At 42.3% G+C, this 21,117-nt stretch overlaps 1 protein-coding gene across 6 annotated transcripts in view; it reads right to left on the minus strand.

Moving 5' to 3' along the window:
- MAPK10 (mitogen-activated protein kinase 10) overlaps window positions 1–13,647 on the minus strand; it is a 275,595-nt gene extending 261,948 nt beyond the window's left edge. For 4 of the 6 annotated variants that reach the window (XM_055139496.1, XM_055139493.1, XM_055139498.1 and 1 more), the window contains exons 1-2: window positions 13,236–13,647; window positions 7,767–7,881 (exon numbers count right to left, since the gene is read on the minus strand). The gene's annotated coding sequence lies outside the window, so the exon portion shown is untranslated. The remainder of the gene's footprint in view (window positions 1–7,766; window positions 7,882–13,235) is intronic. The other 2 variants (XM_055139497.1, XM_055139494.1) reach the window with 1 other exon arrangement.
- Window positions 13,648–21,117: the final 7,470 nt, after the last annotated feature.

Consider the following 21,117-nt stretch of genomic DNA (forward strand, 5'->3'; position numbering starts at 1 on the left):
GGGAGGGAGAAGGAGAGGGAGAGGGAGAGGGGGAGGGAGAGGGAGAGGGAGAGGGAGAGAGAGAGGGAGAGGGAGAGGGAGAGGGGGAGGGAGAAGGAGAGGGAGAGGGAGAGGGGGAGGGGGAGGGAGAAGGAGAAGGAGAAGCAGCAGCAGCAGCAGCAGCCAGTACCTTTCTTCTCTGTTGAGTAACATCAAATTTCTTCAACAGCTTTTTCCTCCACCTGACCCGGATTCTGGAGGCTTTCAAGCCCATTCTCACCCCTCCCTGCTCGCTCTGCCCCCCCTCTCCCCTCCTCTCCAAATACTCCCAGCATTGCTGTGGAATCATTTCCTGAAACCTGCTTAGAAAACAGCAGTGGTTCTGCTGTGTCTGTGGAAACAGGCCCAAATTCCTTCACAGTCCAGGGACAGCAGCCCCCCCCCCCCCCGCACCTTGGCCCCGTCTCTCCCCCACAGCCTCCCCTCCTCGGCCAAGCCCACCTCTGCTCCTCGCTTTTCTGTTCCGTCTTCACCTACGGTTCCTCGGCACAACAACCAAAGATGGGGTACGGTTCTGTGTTTGCCAAGAATTGTGCCTAATCAGACCCTTCCAGAGCATGAAAGAGCTCTCAATTCATTACGTACAACACATACTCTTTTCAGGAATGGCTCGCAAATGATAGCACCCAGACCCCCTGAAACTCCCCCAGATACTTTGTGGGAAAGGAAAGAAGTAAAAAAAAACCAATACTGAATATCACTATTCGCCATTTTTCTCTCTCGCTTCCTCTTTAATGTAATTAAAGTAATTAATAAAAGCTATTTATTATTATAAATCTTTGTTAAAGTTCACATTCTGTCCTCACTTTCCTGAACAAGCACAGACTTGTAAGTCATAAGGACACTGGAGCACATTTAGTTCAACCTCCCAAATATAATAGAATCATCTTGGAAAAGTTCTTCGTATTTGATCAATCATAAAGACAATTAAATAGAGTATTGGAAGCTTGCTAATTATCAAAAAGCTCAGCCTTGTGAAGATTTAATGACAAGCACTGTCACACTGTCGTCCCGCTGCTCATCGATTTGCTCAAGCAGCCACAGTAACGTCTCCATTCTGAGACTTGTTGTTACTGTTTTTGGCATATCAAATACGCCACGGGTAGCTTGCCAGGCTCTGCCATGCAGGTGGAATGCTCGGTAGCCTGCCAGGCTCTCCGAGAGGAACAGAGGAATCGAACCCTGGTTGGCCGCGTGCAAGGCAAACGCCCTACCCACTGTGCTATCGCTCCAGTTTGTTAATGACAAAATAACAAAATTTTAATGACAAAAAAATAATTTTAATGGAAAAGGTAGTATGGTGGGTAGGGAACTGGCCTTGCACGCTGCAACCCAGTTCAATTCCCCAGCACCCTCTGACTAGTTAAGTGGACATTATTATTCTTTATTCAAGAAGGCAAAACTAATAGTTGGAAATATTTACTCAACAAAAACAATAACCAAATACATTGTTACTTGAAAAAATTAGAAAATCTTAGCTTCTGAGGGATTTGGCAAGCAATACTCACATTTTCCGTCCAATCCATATTAATACAATAGTAGCTTTGCTGCCAGGCTGCTTTCTAGGATATATCAGAAGCTCAATGTGTGCCTTTAATCTAGTTATTTCCCATGAAATTGATGTTGCTCATGTTTTTTCTCCTTCTGATATTTTTTTCTGACTCTATTTCTGTATTTTCATGTATCTACTGCCTGTGCTTTCTTTTCTCAAATGATCTTTTAAAAAAGTGTATGTAAGGGCTGGAGCAATAGCACAGCGGGTAGGACATTTGCCTTGCACGTGGTCGACCCGGGTTGATTCCCAGCATCCCATATGGTCCTAGGAGCGCCGCCAGGAGTCATTCCTGAGTTAACCCTCATGCATCGCTGGGTGTGACCCAAAAAGCAAAAGAAAAAAGTATATGTAATAACATCAAGTATTATGTACCATGTTAGACACTGAGAAGTTACAGACAATTAAGTCTAATTCCAAGAACTTCTAGCTAAGGTACAGGTATAGTCAATGCAATGAGATGGATATGTGCTGGTTACTATGGCAACACCAAGCAGGAAAGCCTAATGGCATCTGCTGAAGTTAATAAAAAACATGAGTCTATGCAGCACCTCTCAAACTGTAATCACCAGAGAGAGACCCTTGTTTTAAAGGTTCCGGTTCCATTGATGTGAATAAGACTTGACATGTTCCCTGAGATGCTGAGTAAAATCTCAGATGCCATCTCAATATGGCTGTTGGTTGCCAGGCCATAATTTGAGTAACAAAATCTTAAAATTTTACTAAGACTAACTATGGAAAGAATGGGTGAGGATGAGTGCCTATGGGATAAACATAAACAGAGATTCTCCAGGTAGCACCTGAAAGTGTCCAACGTAACTGAAGCACATGGATGTCCCTGAGGAGTTCCAGAAGGCATCAGCTCCTAAATTAACGTGGATGGAAATATGGCGTAGCTTAGGGAAAAGGGGATTGCTTAAGCAACGGAGCAAACATCAAGGTAAATAGGGCAGTTAGATGCTAACAAGTGAAAATCAGATTTTAACCTGCTGACTTCATTGATAGAATCATGGGCAATGAGATAATGTACCAACTATTTTAAATGACTGGCAATAATGATGAGGAGATCCTAATTTATACCAATAACAATTGATTCAGCTCAAAAGAAACTGATTTGAAAGAAAAATATTTAGTAGATAAAGTAAGTTAATTGTATTTTCACTGATTAATTTAAAAATCAATCAAGTTATGGGGCCAGAGTGATAGTACAGCTGGAAGGGCATTTATTTGCCTTGCACATAGCTGACCTGGGTTCAATTTCTGGCATCCCACATGGTCACCCAAGCCTGCCAGGAGTAATTCCTGAGTGCAGAGCCAGGAGTAACCCCTGAGCGTCACCAGGTGTGATTCTTAAAAAAAAAAAAAAAAAAGAACAATCAAGTTATTATTTCTTTGCAGTCTTTTCAGGCCTGATGTTTATTTCTTAATCTGACACTTAAATAACATATGTGATCTAGAACAAGCCACTTAAACTTTGTACAAACCAAAGTGCAATTTTCAAAGCAGTAGAGATTTATTCCAAATACACAGTGTTGTTTCTAAATACTAAATTTGTTCTATGAATTAAATAACCTGTTGATGAATTATGGAATCATAAGATATATTCTTAAAAGCTTTGCAAATACCTGGTTTATGATTAATAGAGCATCGATCTAACCAAGAGATACTAAAACAAGATTTTTTAAGTCCTCCCTCTTCATCACTTACCATATTCACTATTAAATTCAGTTATAATGTACTGATAATAGTTTATGCTTATTATTTTTATCTGGATTCCTGCAGTAACACCTTAAGTGTTCACTCTAGCTCCAGTATAATCTCTTCCACACACCATCAAGAAATTGAGAAACTCAAAGCTCAGACAAGGACTGGATTTGAATGCCAAATCTGCTATTTCTCAGCTATTTGAATGTCAGCAAATGTTGCTTAGCCTCTCTGAACTGGAGATCTGTAAATCATAAGATATGAAAATTAAATGTTTGAAAAATTCACAGCACAGTGTCTATTGTACAGTAAGAACTCAATAATTACTAGCTATTATTTTGAAAGATCAATTTCAGAAATCGCCTTGAGCAGACACATCAGAAAAGAGGAAAATCAAATGGCCAATAAAAAGAGAAAAAGATGTTTATTAGTAATTCACAAATAAAAATTAAAAATTCCATGTGTGTTTTTATTTGCCAGCTTTGATTAGCAAAATTTATTTTAATTTTTTAATGAAGCATCGTAAGATACAATTCCAGACTTTTTACACACTTCCGTGATTACATTTCAGTCATACAATGGTCAAGTACCCATCCCTCCACCAGTGCCCATTCTCCACCATCAATGTTCCCAGTATCCCTCCCGCCACCCCCCTTCCCACTCCCCTGCCCACTGCTGCCTCTGTGGCCGGCACATTCCCTCTTATTCCCTCTCTCCTTTTGGGTGTTATGGTTTTCAATACAGGTAGTAAGTGGCCATCATGTTCGGTCGAAAGTCTACTTTCGGCATGCATCTTCGGTCCCGAGTGAGCCCTCCAAGCATCCTTTGCGTGGTGGTCCCTTCTCTATCTCATGCCTTTTCCCCTCACATTGTGAGGTCAGCTTCCAAGCCGGAACCACAGATATTTAAATAAGAAAATTTGAGATATTTTGATTTAGAGTAGAATACTATACAAGAATTTAAACTAAATTACAAGAACCGATATGGCAGATTCTCACAATGCTTTAGCAAAATAATCATTTGTGTGTGTGTGTTTAACTGTGTGCATAAATCTTATAAAATGGAATATATATCAAAATGGAAAACCTACCAGGAAGGAGACAGAGTGAGTGTGAAAAGGCAGAGAAGTGGTGTGTGCTTGCCACTACTGGGGGGGCAGAGGAGCACGTGATCTCTAAAGCAGCCTGTGGACCTACTGAGCATCCATTCCTTGACCACCAAGGCGATTCTTATACTCATTCCTATTCTTTAAACTTTCTATTTTATGCACTCATCAATGTATGAAAAAAGAGAAAAAAGAATTAACATAAATTTGTTTTTGATCTTTAGGACTGGAGCAATAGCACAGCGGGTAGGGCATTTGCCTTGCACGTTGGCCAACCCGGGTTCGATTCCTCCTTCCCTCTCGGAGAGCCCGGCAAGCTACCGAGAGTATCCCGCCCACATGGCAGAGCCTGGCAAGCTACCCGTGGCGTATTCAACATTACAAAAGCAGTAACAACAGGTCTCACAATGGAGAACTGACTGGTGCCCGCTGGAGCAAATCGATGAGCAACGGGACAGGACGACGTGCTACAGTGCTACAGATATCTGGGTGATTCATTTTCTTTTTAATTTTTTTTAATTAAAGAGCAGTGATTTACAGAGTTGCTTATAGTTGAGCTTTAGGTATAAAATATTTCAACACCAACCCCACCACCAGTGGCGACTGCCCTCCACCAGTGACCCCATATTCCCTCCCCATCCTCACCCCAACTCCACCCCCCCTCCCCCCCCTCCACCTGACAGGCACATTACAGAGTTTCAGTGGTTGCAGTTTAGATGTCCTGTTTTCAGTGTCGTTCAGGTTGTGTTTGAATACACGGCCACAGCCTTCCTCCATATCATCCCCCCCATATCATCAGTATAACGGAAGCCCGGATGCCTGTTCGCCCATTACTCCTCCATCTCTCCTTTCCCCGCTGATTTCTTTCCTTCTGTTCCCTCCTCTCTGAACACTGCAGTCAAGAGTGATCTAAGGGTCCCCGTTGACAATATATCTTCTCATCCAGTAGGAATAATGTAAATTTTTTAAAAGTTTTCTCCACAAAAGGTAATTTAAAAAAAAATAGATAAAGGACATATAAGAATGATTTAAGTTCTGTTAATGATTAGAGGCATTATAGAGTCTCTTGAAATTAAAATGAAATCACCTGGGAACTTGCAAAACGAAAAAAAAAGGCCCCAGTTTTTTTTTTAAAAAAAAGAAGTTTGGGGTAGAGCATTTGTCTCCCATCACGCCAACCCTGGTTTGCCCCTCAGCAACACGTGAAGTCCTCTACGCAGCACTTGGGACTGATCGTGAGCAGAGTCAGGGCTAGCCCAGGCACAGTCAGGTTCATACCCACTAAAGAGGTAATAAATAAATAGATAAATAAATAAATAAATAAATAAATAAATATCATTTCCATGCCAAAACCACCCTGAATATGTTAAACCTCCTCTATTTTTCACAAACTGAAAGAATAAATATGATCATGCCGCTCTCCTATTTAAAATATTTTAGGGGAGGGCCACACCCAGCAGTCTCCAAGGCTTACTTCTGGCTCTGCACTCAGGGACCACTCCTGGCAGAGCTCAGGGGAACTACATAGGGCCTGGGGATCAAACCAGCGTTGGGTGTTTTAGAAAAAAAATTTCTTTTCACTATCCTTACCTAAGAGCTCCTTCGCGACAGATCTCCTAGGCCACCTCTGTTTCGTCTCTACCACCTCTTTTCATGCCCTACTGTGATAAATGACACCTAATGCTTCCAAGTTAGCATGCACTGTCAAGCCTTGGGGGCTTGACAACTGTTCTACTTTCTCTTATTGTCCTCAACATCAACTAAAATATTACCCCCCAGGGGAACCCTTTCTCAACAAATCCCCACCCCATCTGTATGAGAACCCCCTCTGATGCACTTCCTTTGGCCCTGTGTCCACTCATTTTAATAGCACTATGTAAGTACCACACTCCTTAGATGTGTCTTTTAATGGAGCGTTTATCATAAGTGCCATACTCTTCAAGACTGAAAGGCCCTTTAAGGCAGATCTTAGCTCTTTGATCTATCCCAAGAGCTAAAAATGATATCTACTTCAGAGAGTCTCAATAAATGTTAGTTTATTAGGTAAATGATTAAAATGGGGGATAGGGTTTCTACATCACTGAGAGTGACACAACTCAAATGAACTGTTCACTATTTTTAATAACCTTATTTTAGGTTAAAAAAATGGCTGTTACTGACATAACATATATCCTCCTCTATAAGAAATGCTAATAAGCACTGATTAAACATCATATAAATATTATTATTTATTCACTTTCTTGATATAATTGTAAGCCAACTACAACAAAAATCATAATATGAAGTAACATAGACCAATTCACAAGGCAGCCTACCTACCCACGGCTATACAGGTCATCAAGCAAATGAGAAGAAATATCGATCACTGGTTCAAAACAGTTTCTTTGGGGGTTTTACATACACCATTTCCGTATACTATTTTTCAAATATGTTATTTGACATGATGACTAGTTGTTCTGTACTGGATTTTATTGATTATTGACTTTGGTGACTACAAAGCACTGAATATTTGATTTAAAGAGATATTCTGCCTGTGCTAACATTTTATATAAAATAGTAAGTTTTCAAAATTATTCCACAGACTAACTGTATTATTTTAGCATTTTTTAATTAAACAAAAAGATTTGTCATCTAAAATACCCACAAATTGCTTTACAAAACTGTGATGCGATTTCTCTACCTGTTTATTAAATCTATTTGTAGATTAAATACAATGTTTGAGTATATACATATACTCATGTATTTGGTGATATGTAAAGATAAAAATATTATGTATATGTATATACAATAATATAAAATGTTATGTATATTTATGTATATATATATGTATGCATACATAACATTTTTATCTTATATATACATATTTGTGTAATAAGTATATGTTCCTTCTTATTTCTATATAGGTATATGCATGTTTTATAAATATAAATCTATGCATTGTGTACATACATATGCCTGGAAAGAGTTGAGAATTATAGTTTAGTTCAGAGTCAATTCTTCTACTGGAAACAATGAATTAGTAAAACAGAATCAAGTCACGAATGAGAAAAGCTACTGGAAAACATTTATAGTTGACCAACTATACCTTAGCCCCATGAAATTCTTCCTTGCAACCATGTTACAAAGGCTGGTATGCATCAGGGTGCTATATAATTCACCAGTGTACCCCAAGACCTCTTGTAACTATCTATGGCATAATATAGCACTGTACAATCGGTTAAACATTCTGTTCTAGTGATTTTCACTTCTTCAGCTGATATGCAATAGGAATTCAACAGACCCATACACAGAACCATATGCAATATCTAAATTTGTATATGTAGATCATGTTTCCTGCTAAGGAGTGATTTTAAATTTGCAACTCACCACTGCTGGTATGGACTCTCATCTATGGGAACTGGGTTTAATTCAACAGTTTCTTGCATGAGTTGCCATAATGAAGATCTGAGATGATCCTAACATCGGCGTTTCTCACACTCGCCTAAAATCAGAACAAAAAAGACTTTACTCTTCACCATCAGGGCTGAATACGGTACAGGATGAAGCCCTGGCTATTACCCAGGTGCTCTGCAAATTGAGAACCTGAGATCGAGGATTTTTAAAACTATGAGCACAAATGAACAAATGAAAATAGGGATTTTTTTCAAAATAAAAATTGGGACCTTTTAAATAAAAACTGCAGTTATAAAACCAGACTGACAAAGACAGTGCATACCATGTGATGGGACACAGGAGAGAGGTAACATCTCAAGGGCACCCACAGTGCCAGGAAACCAAGAGCACGTGGACCATGAGAATGTTGGTGCTCCCGAGAGCAGAGGCGTTGGATAGTCTGATACTGAGTGGAACCCTAAGGAGCAGTTGCTCCTCTGGTTGACTTGAGACTGGTTTTGTGACACAAGGCACCATACGGTGCGTTCCCAGGGCAGAATTCACAAAACTCCATGTTTGTGAATTCTGCCTTTCAAGTAAGATTTCATTGACTAATGGGTTCATAGTTCCCAGCGAGTGGAGCAGGTGGGTAAGTTCCAAGTTCTGGGAAGTACTGAAATAAAATAGAACTAGAGATGCATAAAGGTCTGAAATTGAAGACCTATAAGCACGTTTTCCAATACTCTAATCGGATTACAAAAAAAGAGATTTGTAAATTGAATGGGTTACTTTTACTTTTTGACATTACATTGAATCAGGTGAGTCAGGACTGTGCCAGGTTAATTTATGGATTAACCTATTGTTAAAATATAAACCTTTCTTCCCAACTTGGAAAGTATGCTTACCCTTTAAGACCATCCATTTTGCTTCAGTTAAGAGTTTTTATTTCCTGGCCAAGAGGGGACAACTCCTATTTGGAGCAAGTCCCCACTCACCTCCTCCACTGCCCCCTCATCCTAGCCACCAGTGCCTCTAGATCTCATGACATGGAGAAATCTCAATTTCTCCATCTTCTGAACTCTGATTAGACTTATTGTCAAACTGCTAACACAGTCCCTTGATCAAATATCATCTTTATTATTAAACCTCATCTCCCTAAATGTCTACAAGCGCCCAAACAACAGGAACTCTGGTGCTGTCTCACACGCTCCTCCACTCATTAGTTGACCACTCTGAACACCAGGGGAATCCATCTAAGGAATAGCTATTGCATCCCTACTACATGCCAAATGGACACAGTTCATCTCTGACAGAGATTAAATTCAGTGGCAAAGCCAGGTGCATGAGCAGAGATACCCCTAGTATTGATTATTTATAAATGCTATGATAGAGCATAGTCACCATATACCCATTACTACTGAGGATCTAAAGAGTTTCTCTTTCTCCCTCTCCCTCTCTCCTCCCCTCCTTCTCCCTCTCTCTCTCCCTCTCTCCCTCCCCTCCCCCCTTCCCTCCCCATCTCTCTCTCCCTCCACAGTCCTCCCTCCCTCTCCCTCTTCCCCTCCCCCATCTCTCTCCCTCTCTCCCTCCCTCCCTCTCTCTCTTCCCCTCCCCCCTCTTTCCTTCCCCCTACAGGCCTCAACTCTCTTACACACACACACACACACACACACACACACACAGAAGCCATAACAAATGTCATGTTCATTACAGTACAGACCATTCTGCCAGATAGGGGAACTTCATTACTTCATTTAATTTTTGTATATCACACACAGTTAGACCAACTGCAGGGTAGGAATACTTCTAAGGAAACTTCACTTGTTTCTTCGTCAATTCCAACTCTTCATTTCCTCTCCTAGAAACATGAGTTCTATAAGCCAAAGGATTTTGTGTCTCAAAGATAGAACAGTGAGAAGCTCGCAGGGCTTCTTAGGAATCCAAAGAAAGCAGCCTTAGAAAATTTGAAAATCCTTTAGCAAAAATAAGTCTAAATGTGTGGCCCATTTTTCAAACCAAAAACATTTCGCACCATTCAAAGGTTGTGACTTTAATCTGAATTCTTCACCTTGAATAGCTACAGCACATGGCTGACCCGGGTTCAATTTCTCCACCCCTCCCAGAGAGCCCGGCAAGCTACCGAGAGTATCTCACCCCCACGGCAGAGCCTGGCAAGCTACCCATGGTATATTTGATATGCCCAAAAAAGTAACAAGTCTTACAATGGAGATGTTACTGGTGCCCGCTCAAGCAAATCAATGAGCAATGGGATGACAGTGATACAGTGAATAGCCACCAAAACACAATAATTAGCAAAGCTTCCCTCCCTTAAATTGAAAGGGAAAAGTCATACCTCAAATACAGATTGAATAAATTTTAAAATGAAGTACATGTACAGATTTTTCATTTCTGTCTCTTTGTCTTGATTTTCTCATAAGAATAAAATGGACACATCTTGAGTCAAAGCCTTACAACTAGGCTATAAAAATATGTAGGATAAGTAAATTTCTGCAAATTCCACGTCCAATTCCAAACTACGTTATCTCTCTTTCAATCAATATGCAGCAGATCTTTTATCTGAATCAGCAACAGTCTCATCTCAGACTTATGTAATGCAATAAATGCATTTAATGTGATAAATAAATGAATTAAATTCTCCTTTATCAGTAAGCATCTCCTCCAATAGTCCCTAGGTCCAACTCTTTGCACAAGTCCTTGGTCCTCAGAAGGTGGCATAAGCAATGTACATGGACAGGAAGGGGACACTCAGCCTGCAGCAAATGCGCAGATTATTCCATTTCTGTCCTTCCTGTACAATCAGTGTCTCTTTTTGCCTAAGAATTGCAATGTCCAAGCAAAAGCTTCAAAGGAAATTACAAGAGAAAAATCATCTGAGCAGTGAGAATTTTAAATAAATTAAAATGACAATTTGTTTGCCTCTTATCCTAATTGAAGGAAGCTTCCTCTTATTCTTCTAAGCAACCCAGATATCATCCACTTCTATACACACCGATTCTACACCAAATCCTCTAGTTGCAAATATGACCAGAAGTCACAACTAAAATCAACTGCCCCCACCCACTGGGTCTTTGACAAACAAGAAAACTAAAAAACCAAAAACAAAGTCTTTATCTTTTCCACTGAGTATTAAAAGACCTTTTCCCTAAAATTACACCCCAAGAACAGATGCATTTACATAAGGCCACAGTAAAACTTAAAAAAAAAGAAAAAAAGGTTTTAAATAGGGGAGACTTTACCTTTAAACAAGGGAGGCTTCTTCACGTTAAGTTAAACAGATTCCCTTTGCTTATGACAGAGGAGGAGGGACTACAAGGGAAATTATATTCATTTTCCTAACCAGTAAAAGATGTACATATTTCATAGCGGCCGCGGTCCATTTTCAATTCATCCTAACCTTGAGAAACAGCGACTGCGTACGCTGGGACCGTGAAATACTAAAGCTGCGGACACACCACACAATGACAGCAAAAACACACGGGCCCTGTGGGGATCTGTTCATAAACATCCCCCGCCAGCAGGGCAAACACCTCGCCACACAGCAGCTGCTGAGCCGGGCCCAGGAGCAGACGCTGGCGGCAGCTGCTTTTTTCCCCCACTCTCCAGATCATTTCTTAGTGCCTGATCATCAGGAATCTATTTGCCCAAACTGCGCCTCTTTTGTCACGCCAGAAACGCATCAAATGAAGGACACTTGGCAATAACAAGAGGAACAAGAGGGAGTGACGCGTCCCAGAGGAAGAAGCATCAAGGCTTTGGAGAGCTCGAAGGTCATCCCACCTTCCTCGCGGGATATTCTGCTCCTGTGCAGGAGAGAAAACCCCGTGGCTCTGCGGGATGAAACAAGCGAAGCCGGCACTGGGTGGCAATTTCCGAAAGATCAGGCAAGACAGAGAAGAACGTGTACCCGGGGAAGGCAGAGCACTGCTCTGGCTCTGGCCCAGTTAGCCAGCCTCGGAAATTCTAATCACTCCAGAGTGGAGTGAAAGCTCGGCACAACCATTGGGAGAAGCTGCTCTTAGGGAACCGGCCACTCCTGCAACCATTTTTCATGTGTTGATGGGGACCAGTAGCAGACACAGGGCGAGGGATGCAGGGGGGAAGGAGACTGGGCCCTGAGCAGGCAGGGCCGGCTGCACTGGTCCTCCTCTGCCTCTCCCTCAGCGGTGGCCTGACCTGGCTGACTTTGCCTCTTTGAGGTCAGTGCATAAAAGTTAATACCAGCACCGGGAGCTGGGCAGAGACAGCCCCTGGGAAACAGGCCCCTGACTGCCCCGGCATCATCCTTTCTGCTGCGTTTCAACTGCAGTGCCTCGGAAGTTGTCCTTAAGGAGCTAGAATTAAACGAGGCAGAAGGGAAATACGTGCACGTTGGATTTAAAGAGCTGGAATGAGACGAGGCAGAAGGGAACGAGATGCACGTTCGGTTTCCTCACAGTATCTCTAACCTTGACTTCGCTGGAGATCTTGCGAGAAATCGCAATGATTTTTGCTGCAGGTGCAAATGCACAGGATCTAATAAATATGTTGGCATGCTCATTTCCGATGAGATTTTTTGCACTTGTTTGCCTTTTTTAAAAAATTTTCTTTCGAAAAAGAGCTCTGCCATTTCAAGAGGACACGGTATCCCAGAACAGAATACCTGGGAACGCTGCCATTAAAAAAAGAAAGAAAGAAAAAATAGAAAATGAAAATAAAAATGCTGCCTGCTGCGCCTGGATCACTTTCTTAAAGGGACCCTCGCCTGCGTGTCCTCTCCTAACTGACCCTCATCTCTGCTTCCTCTCCAGCCTGAGGCGAGCTCAGAGTGTCTGCAAATAGAACGCCACTAGTTCTGCAACTTAAAATATATTAAATGACCCCCAGTACTAAAGCGATGCCTCTCTGGAAGTAAACATAAGGGTGCACTTAAAGACGTGTGGCTTTCTCCGCTGTTTTAATGAAGCATTTCTAACAGTTCTTGGCGATAAGACTGCGATCAGCACTTCTAACAAACCAATCTCTCTCTCTCTCCTCTCTCTCTGTCTCTCTCTCTCTCTCTCTCCTCTCCTCTCTCCTCTCTCTCTCTCTCCTCTCTCTCTCTCCTCTCTCTCTCTCCTCTCTCTCCTCTCTCCTCTCTTCTCTCTCTCCTCTCCTCTCTCCTCTCTCTCTCTCTCTTTCTCTCTCTCTCTCTTTCTCTCTCTCCCCCTTCTTCCCTCCCTCCCTGCACCCACCCCCCAGAGTTCCAGAGTTCTGCATTGGTCTAACCCCCACCCTCCCACCCCAGACCCAGTGAGAACGGTCGGATGATCCCGGCCCGGCTCCCGCACGCCCAGGCGCGGGGCAGCCGCACTTGGAGGCAGTGTCCCGGCCCGCGCCCCCTCTCCTCCCGCCGCACCTGCAGCGGCGCAGCCCCCCGCACCCCTCCCCGCGCGGCGGAGCCCGAAGCAGCCGAGGGCCACCTACCATTCCGTGCCCGCCAGCCGCGATCCCGACGCGCGCCGCTCCCCGGCGGTCCCCTACCTGCCCCTCCTGGACCACATTCCACCGGAACCGCGCGGGGCGTCGGGCGGGGGGGTCGGGGGAGCTGTCCGGATGAGCGAGGGGCGGCTGACGGCCGAGGAGCCCCGCGCTCGGGTCCCTCAAGCCCCCAGCAACTGCGGGGAGAGGAGAGAGGAGGGAGATTGGGAGACGGAGAGAGGAAGAGGTGAGCGTGGAAGGCGCATCCCCCGCGCCCCCATAAACACCCGGAGAGAGAAGCGGCTCGGGGAGCGAGCACGGAGCGTGGCGTGCTGAATCACCCTCTCTCACAGCCTGGAAACCATTGTGCAACGTGACGCTGCCCGCAGCCGCGCCGAGCCTACCGGAGGGCCGGGGGCTGGGGGATGGGGTTGCCACGGCAACGGCCCGGGCACCGTGACGTCACACCGGGGCGGGGCGGGAGCCTGGCCCTGGCCCGGCTGGCGGAGGAGTCGGGTTGCTCCGCTTCCACCAGCAGCAGCCTAAAGCAGAGCTGCAGGCTGCGATCCACCCGGAGATTAGCCTGAGTGCGATCCACTTCCGGAGATGCAGCTCTGAGTGCGATCCACTCCGAGATCAGCCCCGAGTGCAATCCACTCCGGAGATGCAGCTCTGAGTGCGATCCACTCCGAGATCAGCCCTGAGTGCGATCCACTCCGAGATCAGCCCTGAGTGCGATCCACCCCGGGGATGCAGCCCTGAGTGCGATCCAATCCGGAGATGCAGCTCTGAGTGCGATCCACTCCGGAGATGCAATCCTAAGTGTGATCCACTCCGAGATCAGCCCTGAGTGCGATCTACTCCGGAGATGCAGTCCTGAGTGCGATCCACTCCGAGATCAGCCCTGAGTGCGATCCACTCCGGAGATGCAGCTCTGAGTGCAATCCACTCCGGAGATGCAATCCTAAGTGTGATCCACTCCGAGTTCAGCCCTGAGTGCCATCCATCCCGGAGATGCAGCCCTGAGTGCAATCCACTCGAGAGACGCAACCCTGGAAGTGGGATCCACTCCGGAGATGCAGCCCCGAGTGTAATCCAGTCAGGAGATGCAACCGGGGGCGATCCACTCCGGAGAAGCAGCCGTGGAAGTGGGATCCACTCGAAAGACGCAGCGGTGGAAGTGGGATCCACTCCGGAGTCAGCCCTGCCCGCGAGGGGCGCAGCGTTAGCCGGTAGAGCCAGGCCATTGGAAAAGCGTCGGGCGGTTGGACCCCGGGGCTTCCGGGGCGCAGCTCAGTGCCACGGCCCGTCTGAATATCGAAGCCCACTGGGGGACCGAGGTGTAGGGGGCGGCCTTGGGGACCCTCGGGAGAATGAGCTTGGGCTGCCACCAGCTCCGCAGTCACTGCCCAGCGCTGTGCCTTGCCTCTGTTTAGTTATTTTTCTTACAAATTCTGCATTCTTGCCCACTGCACCAAACGCAACAAATACACTTAGCTTGCAATTGACATGTACAAAGTACTGGAAAAGTCAGTTAACAAACCAGCGTCAAATCATCATTGCTTGGGCTTTTGTTTGTCTTTCGCATAGGATTCTCTGGAAAACCCAGGCAGTTGAAACTGCCTTTGACTACCAAAGTATATTGTTATTCTCAATACATATATTGAGAGTAATTGACCACCTTTGTTCATTTTTTTAATTTTCTAAAGCTTTTGAACTCTAAAAATATATACATTTCACATAAAGTTTTCCAAACATATTTGGCTTAGGCAGTCTCAGATCTTGCACTGCCCAAGATAACCAATCCCGTCAGGTTAATCTAATGAAATATTTTTTAACTTAAATAACTTTGAGATAGGTTATTGTTAGCGCCAAAAGTATTTCTGAGTTTTACACCATGCTATATTATGTTGTAGAATTGCATATCTGTATGAATAAGGATCTTCTCTATGTCAATGGAAAAATAGAACGTGAGATGGATAAACGATGCAGTGATTATAGATACACATTGTAAAACGACATGGGTCTACGAAGGTGTTGTTGCCATCATTATTTCATTCAACAAGAAATCGAGAAAAAGGAAGTGGTACATGAATTTCTGTTATTGGGGGACACGATTTTGTATGTTGATTTACTCCAGTTCCATATTCAACAAGAATCAATGAATTATTAACTTTTAGTCTTGACAGCATGGCTACCTTCAAGACAATTATCCCTCCAGTAAAATTATGTATTGATTAGCCAAACAATTTTATAGCACTTTGTGTTTGAATTCATTGTGTTCTCTGTTACTATATTTTAAGTTCTGATATATCAAAAGTCAATTCTCAGCAACAGGATATCAATGAGAAGAAAAATGGAAATCAAATCTTGTCTTGCATTGTAACACAACAACTAAATCAAGGAGCCGAAAGATAGTACAGTGTGTAAAGTGATTGCTTTGCTTGCGCACAGCCACCCTGAGTGCAGCCTCTGGTACTGCACATGGTCCCTACGCACCCCCAGGAGTGATCCCTAACCACAGAGCCAGGAATAAGCCCTGAGCACTGCTGGATGTGGCCCAAACACTCAAAAAAAGATTCAATCAATAAGACTTTCATCTCCAAAATGTTAAAGATAGGTCTAAAGCTATAAAATAAAATGTATCTCTGAAATAAAGAACAGAATTTTGTGGGGGCTGGAGCGATAGCACAGCGGGTAGGGCGTTTGCCTTGCACGCGGCCAACCCGGGTTCGATTCCCAGCATCCCATATGGTCCCCTGCGCACTGCCAGAAGTAATTCCTGAGTGCAAAGCCAGGAGTAACCCCTGTGCATCGCTGGGTGTAACCCAAAAAGCAAAAAAAAAAAAGAATTTTGATCCTGAAGTAAGCAAATTAATTAATTAGTTAATTTATTAATTAATTAAGACAACACTACAAACCATAGTGAAAAAAATTTAGGGGATCAAAATTCAAAGCTTCTACTTACTCAGAGTCACCATTTAAGAGAGAGACAGAGACAGACACACACACAAAGAGAGAGAGAGAGAGAGAGAGAGAGAGAGAGAGAGAGAGAGAGAGAAAGTAAAGGGGCCAGAGTAAGGTCCATACACTTGACACCAACTTGATTCCCAACCCCTCTCTGGCGATGCCTGTGCTCCTCCCAAGCACTGCCAGGAATGTGACCTGAGCACAGAGCCAGGAGTAAACTGAGCATTTCCGGATGTGGAAAAAAACCCAAGGGAGAAAGAAAATAACTAGGTAAGCCACAGACTAGAAGAAAATACTTTTGGCAAGCATTGCTAAAAATATTCTTTTTAATTTTCTTTTTTCCCCTTCTGTTTTTGTTTTGGGGTCACATAGTGCTCATGGCTTAGTCCTGGATCTGTGCTTAGGGATCACTCCTGGAAGAGCTCAACAACTATATGGGGTGCCGATGATCTAACCTGAGTTAGCCACATGCAAGGCAAACACCCTACCCACTGGACGATCTCTTGACCCCTGAAAATATTCTTGATACACAAAAATTCCACACTATTTTTTTAAAATAAGACTCAATTTTTTGGGGGGGTACGGGGGAAGTAGAGGTATATAATACAGAAATTGAGTTCTAGCAGTAGAGCACTATCTAGTAAAAACTTTCATTGACTCAATTCATTCTGTTCCCCTAATCACAAGTAACGTGGCATTTACTATTTAGGAAAGAACTCCATCAGAACCTTTGTGCTTTTTCAGACTCAAGTTCTGACACTGATGATGACTCTCTAGTGAAACCTAACCATGGGTTCTTTTTTTTTTTGATGCTCTATTTTTCTTTTTTATTGAATTACCATGAGATATACAGTTACAAAGTTGATCATGATCCAGTCTCAGTCACACAATAGTCCAACGCCCATCCCTTCACCAGTACACATCTCCCATCTTGCCATGCTTCCATGAAAATAAGATTTTAAAAACATAATACTTTTTATTTAATTAAATAACCGATTTACAAAGTTATTGATAGTTGAGTTTTAGGCATATAATAGTTCAACACCAATCCCACCACCCATGTCAACTTCCCTCGACCAGTGTTCCTATATTTCATCGCCTTCCCCCTGCCCCCAAGTCCAGCAGTTGAGCTCAGATTCCATGTTTCCAGTGTTGCTGAGTCTGTATTTTGGGTATATGACTATATCACCTCCCACATCACCAGGATAACTGAAGCCCCGATACCTCTTGTCCCAATTACTTCCCTCGCTCTTCTTCTTTCTTCCCTTGATTTCTTTCCTGGTACTGTTCAATGTCCCACGCTAGGCCACGTTCTAGAGGCATGCCATCAGAACCCCCTGTTGATGTGAATTCAGGTGGGGCATGTCATGCAGTCAATTTTTCTGCTCTTGCCTCTTGCATGTTTTCTGATACTGATGACTACTTCGTCACCATCTATTGCCCCCACCCTTGCTTCCATGGGGCGCTGCTTTATCTCAAAGGCCCACTTCTTTTCATCAGTCAGCATCATTATTATGTCAATAGACCAAGCATTTTGATCTCTCAGGATCATTACAATGTCAATAAACATAATCAGCATTCAGGTTACAGAATTAGATTTGCAGCTTTAAAGACTTTAATTTATTGCTTACTCATCCGCTTTCTCACTGGGGAATTGACTTAAAATTTGGGGGGGCATTGTTTTTGTTTGTTAAACTACTTCAAGTTTCATAGAGTTAAATGCTTACATCTACGTAATAACTTCCATTTCTAATAAGATTCTAACATTCTCATCACTATGGATATTTTCTTTTTGCTCTCAATAGTTTTCAACTCTGTGCCTATCGCAGGCCTCCTAGTTTTGATTTCCATCACTGTAAAATAGCTTTGTCTGTTTTAGAACTTTACATAAATTCATATAAAGTTTCATGATTCACACAGCAGGTGTTCTTTTATACCATATTTTTAATAAAAATACAGTATGCCCAATTTTGCACTTATAAGCAAGGAAGATCTCTTTTGGAAAATAAGAAATATTTCTGAACATCTTTAATCCTACCACAGATTACAAGCATGCTATTAAATAAATGAATTTATATGTAAGTCATAATAAATATAACCCTGTGCTTTTATAAATAAGGACTTACATATATGACATTGCATTTAAATTTTTATTAAAAATAAAAACTTACATTGATTTAAAAATTTTCAAAATCTCATTACTGAATCAAGGTCAGACAGATTAAATACAGTTTTATTTGAATACACTTTGAAAAGAGTTTGAAGCAAAGTTCAATATGTAATATTGTAGCATATGTTACTAACTTGTATATTTGCTATCTCACCCTTAATAGTTCATAATAATACTGAGATAAAAAATACTTTTAATCCTTTAAGGAAACTATATAATCATAGACTATAACCAACCTTAGGTTATAACCAAGCATAAATGTTTATTCCAACTTCACTGTATTAGAATATGTGCTAAGTTTGTGAAAATATAACTTTCAGAGATGGCATTGAGACAATACCATTTTAGACCTAAAATTGAATAATAAAGTATGTAGCATGAGTAAATACCAAATGAAAGAAAAGATATGCTTTCACAGGAGTTTATAGGGTAAGGCAACTGAATATTAGCATAGAGATCACCAGACACAAAGATACCAATATGTATGAATCCCTTTCTTTCCTTTTGATTTAAAAAAAGCATTTTGTAGAAATAGATCCTCAAACATATTGCTCTTGGTTGAGAAATAGCAACAGAGTTTTCACATGAATACTGATGGTTTTGATTGGCTCTTTACATATTAGAGGAGTGGAATCTGTGTATGTATTGATTTAAAAAGCTGAAGTGCTTTAAATGATCTAATTTCACTGTATCACTGTCACTGCCATCACTGTCATTCCGTTATTCATCAACCAGTAATGTCTCCATTGTGAGACTTGTTACTACTGGTTTTGGCATATCCAGTACGCCACGGGTAGCTTGCCAGGCTTCTCCGTGCAGGTGGAATACTCTTGGTAGCTTGCCGGGCTCTCCGAGAGGGATGGAGAAATCGAACCCAGGTCAGCTGCATACAAGGCAAATGCCCTACCCACTGTGCTATCTCTCCAGCCCTAATTTGTAAAAATGAATTTTCCAAAGAAGTACTAAATAGACTTCACAGACCATTTTGATGATCTGAATCTTATTAAAAGCAGTGGATTGAAATTAAAGCCTTAAGTAATAAAATCCAACTCAAAATGTATAATAAATCTTGACACTTTTCTACTCTGTAACTTTTGTCATCAATAGTTAGGCCCCTCAAAATCAATTCACTCAAAATATGATAGAAGAACTGAGCAGATACTACTCTAAAGAAGACCAAAAAAATGAGCAATGGGTAAATGTTTTAAAAGGGTACCATTATTAATTATCAAGGGGATGCTAATGCAACTGACAATGAGACATCACCCCAGCACACTAAGAAAAGCCGATGTCAAAGAGACCAGAAACGAGTCCTAGCAGTGGTGTGGGAGAAGGAACCTGCACAGCGTTGGAGAGAATGCCAGGTGGTCTGTCTTCTGTGCAAGCAGTATGGCAACCTCCAAATCAAATCAGACACCCCTGCCATCAGACCTGGCAACTCCATTCTTTAGTATCTACCCACGGACTGCAGAAACACTAATTTGGAAATGTTTATTATGGCATTATTTGCAATCCCAAAATTTGAAAATAAATGACCAAGTGTCCAACAACAGATGAGTGGATAAACAAATTATTTTACATATACACAGACACATACACATGCACACACAACGAAACACTACTTAGATATGAGAAAAGCTTAAATCTTTGCTTTTGCTACAATATGGATGAAACAGGGAGGGGGGTTATTCTGAGGGAAATAAGTCAGAAAGAGAAAAAATGCTGAGTGATCTCACTCGTGTGGTATCTAAAGAAACAAAGCAAGGACAGAGACCGTGTCCAAGGGAAATAAATCCCTAGACTGACCACAGACCTGGGGTCACCAAGAGGAACTGTGTGCAGAAAGGATTTAATGAACTGTTGTAGAGGAAAATTGGTGCCTTAGTGAGGTGCATACTGTGACTATATTGCATCTCTTCCAAAAAAATAAAATAAAATAGATTATCTTGAAAATCATTGCTGCCCCAATAAAAATAAATTTTAAAATAAAAGGTATATGTAATTTTGATAAAAAGGATGAACAGTTAATTATGAAAATCATTGGTCTAACCTTTTCATAGTTGCAATTCTTAATTTTATTGCTTAATAGTATTTTATCATGAGTATACCAAAATTTGCTTATCCTGTTGGTATCTGAGTTGTCTCCAGTTTTTCTCAATTATGAAAAAAATTGGCATAAGCATTTATGCACATCCTTTTTGTCTGACATATGTTTCTCTTCCCTTGGGTGGCTATAAATAGAACTGTTGCCGTCATGCTGTAGGTGTATGTTTATCATTATAAAAACCATCAAGCCACTTCCTAAAGGATTTTTCCATTTTATACTCCTACCTGGAATATAGGAGAGTTCTGGTTTCTCCCTATCCTTGTCATCATTTAGTTTTGTTAGTCATTTTAATCTGTGCGTTTTGAGTGTGAGATGAATTTATTGCATTTTTAAGTGACATTTCCTTGATAGCCAATGATGTTGAAAAACTGTGTGTGTTTATTTTTTATTTGTTTATGTCTGACCACTAGCAAGTAAGCCTCAATCTCGGCAGAGAAAAAAGCAGCCTGTGTTTCTTCTAAAGCATAGTCAACTAGCCAGGGGGCCTCACATTCCCTGGGGGGTTAACCTGTTCCCTGCCAGGTCCCAAACGGGAGCTCCGTCACGAGCTAGGACTCGTGCCTCAACTGCCCCTTGACCCTGCCTCTACGCAGTTCCCCATTGCTACTGAGATCTGCGTGATACAGGGTGCCACTGACAGC

This window comes from Sorex araneus, chromosome 5 (genome assembly GCF_027595985.1).
Source record: "Sorex araneus isolate mSorAra2 chromosome 5, mSorAra2.pri, whole genome shotgun sequence".
NCBI classification, from domain to species: domain Eukaryota; kingdom Metazoa; phylum Chordata; class Mammalia; order Eulipotyphla; family Soricidae; genus Sorex; species Sorex araneus.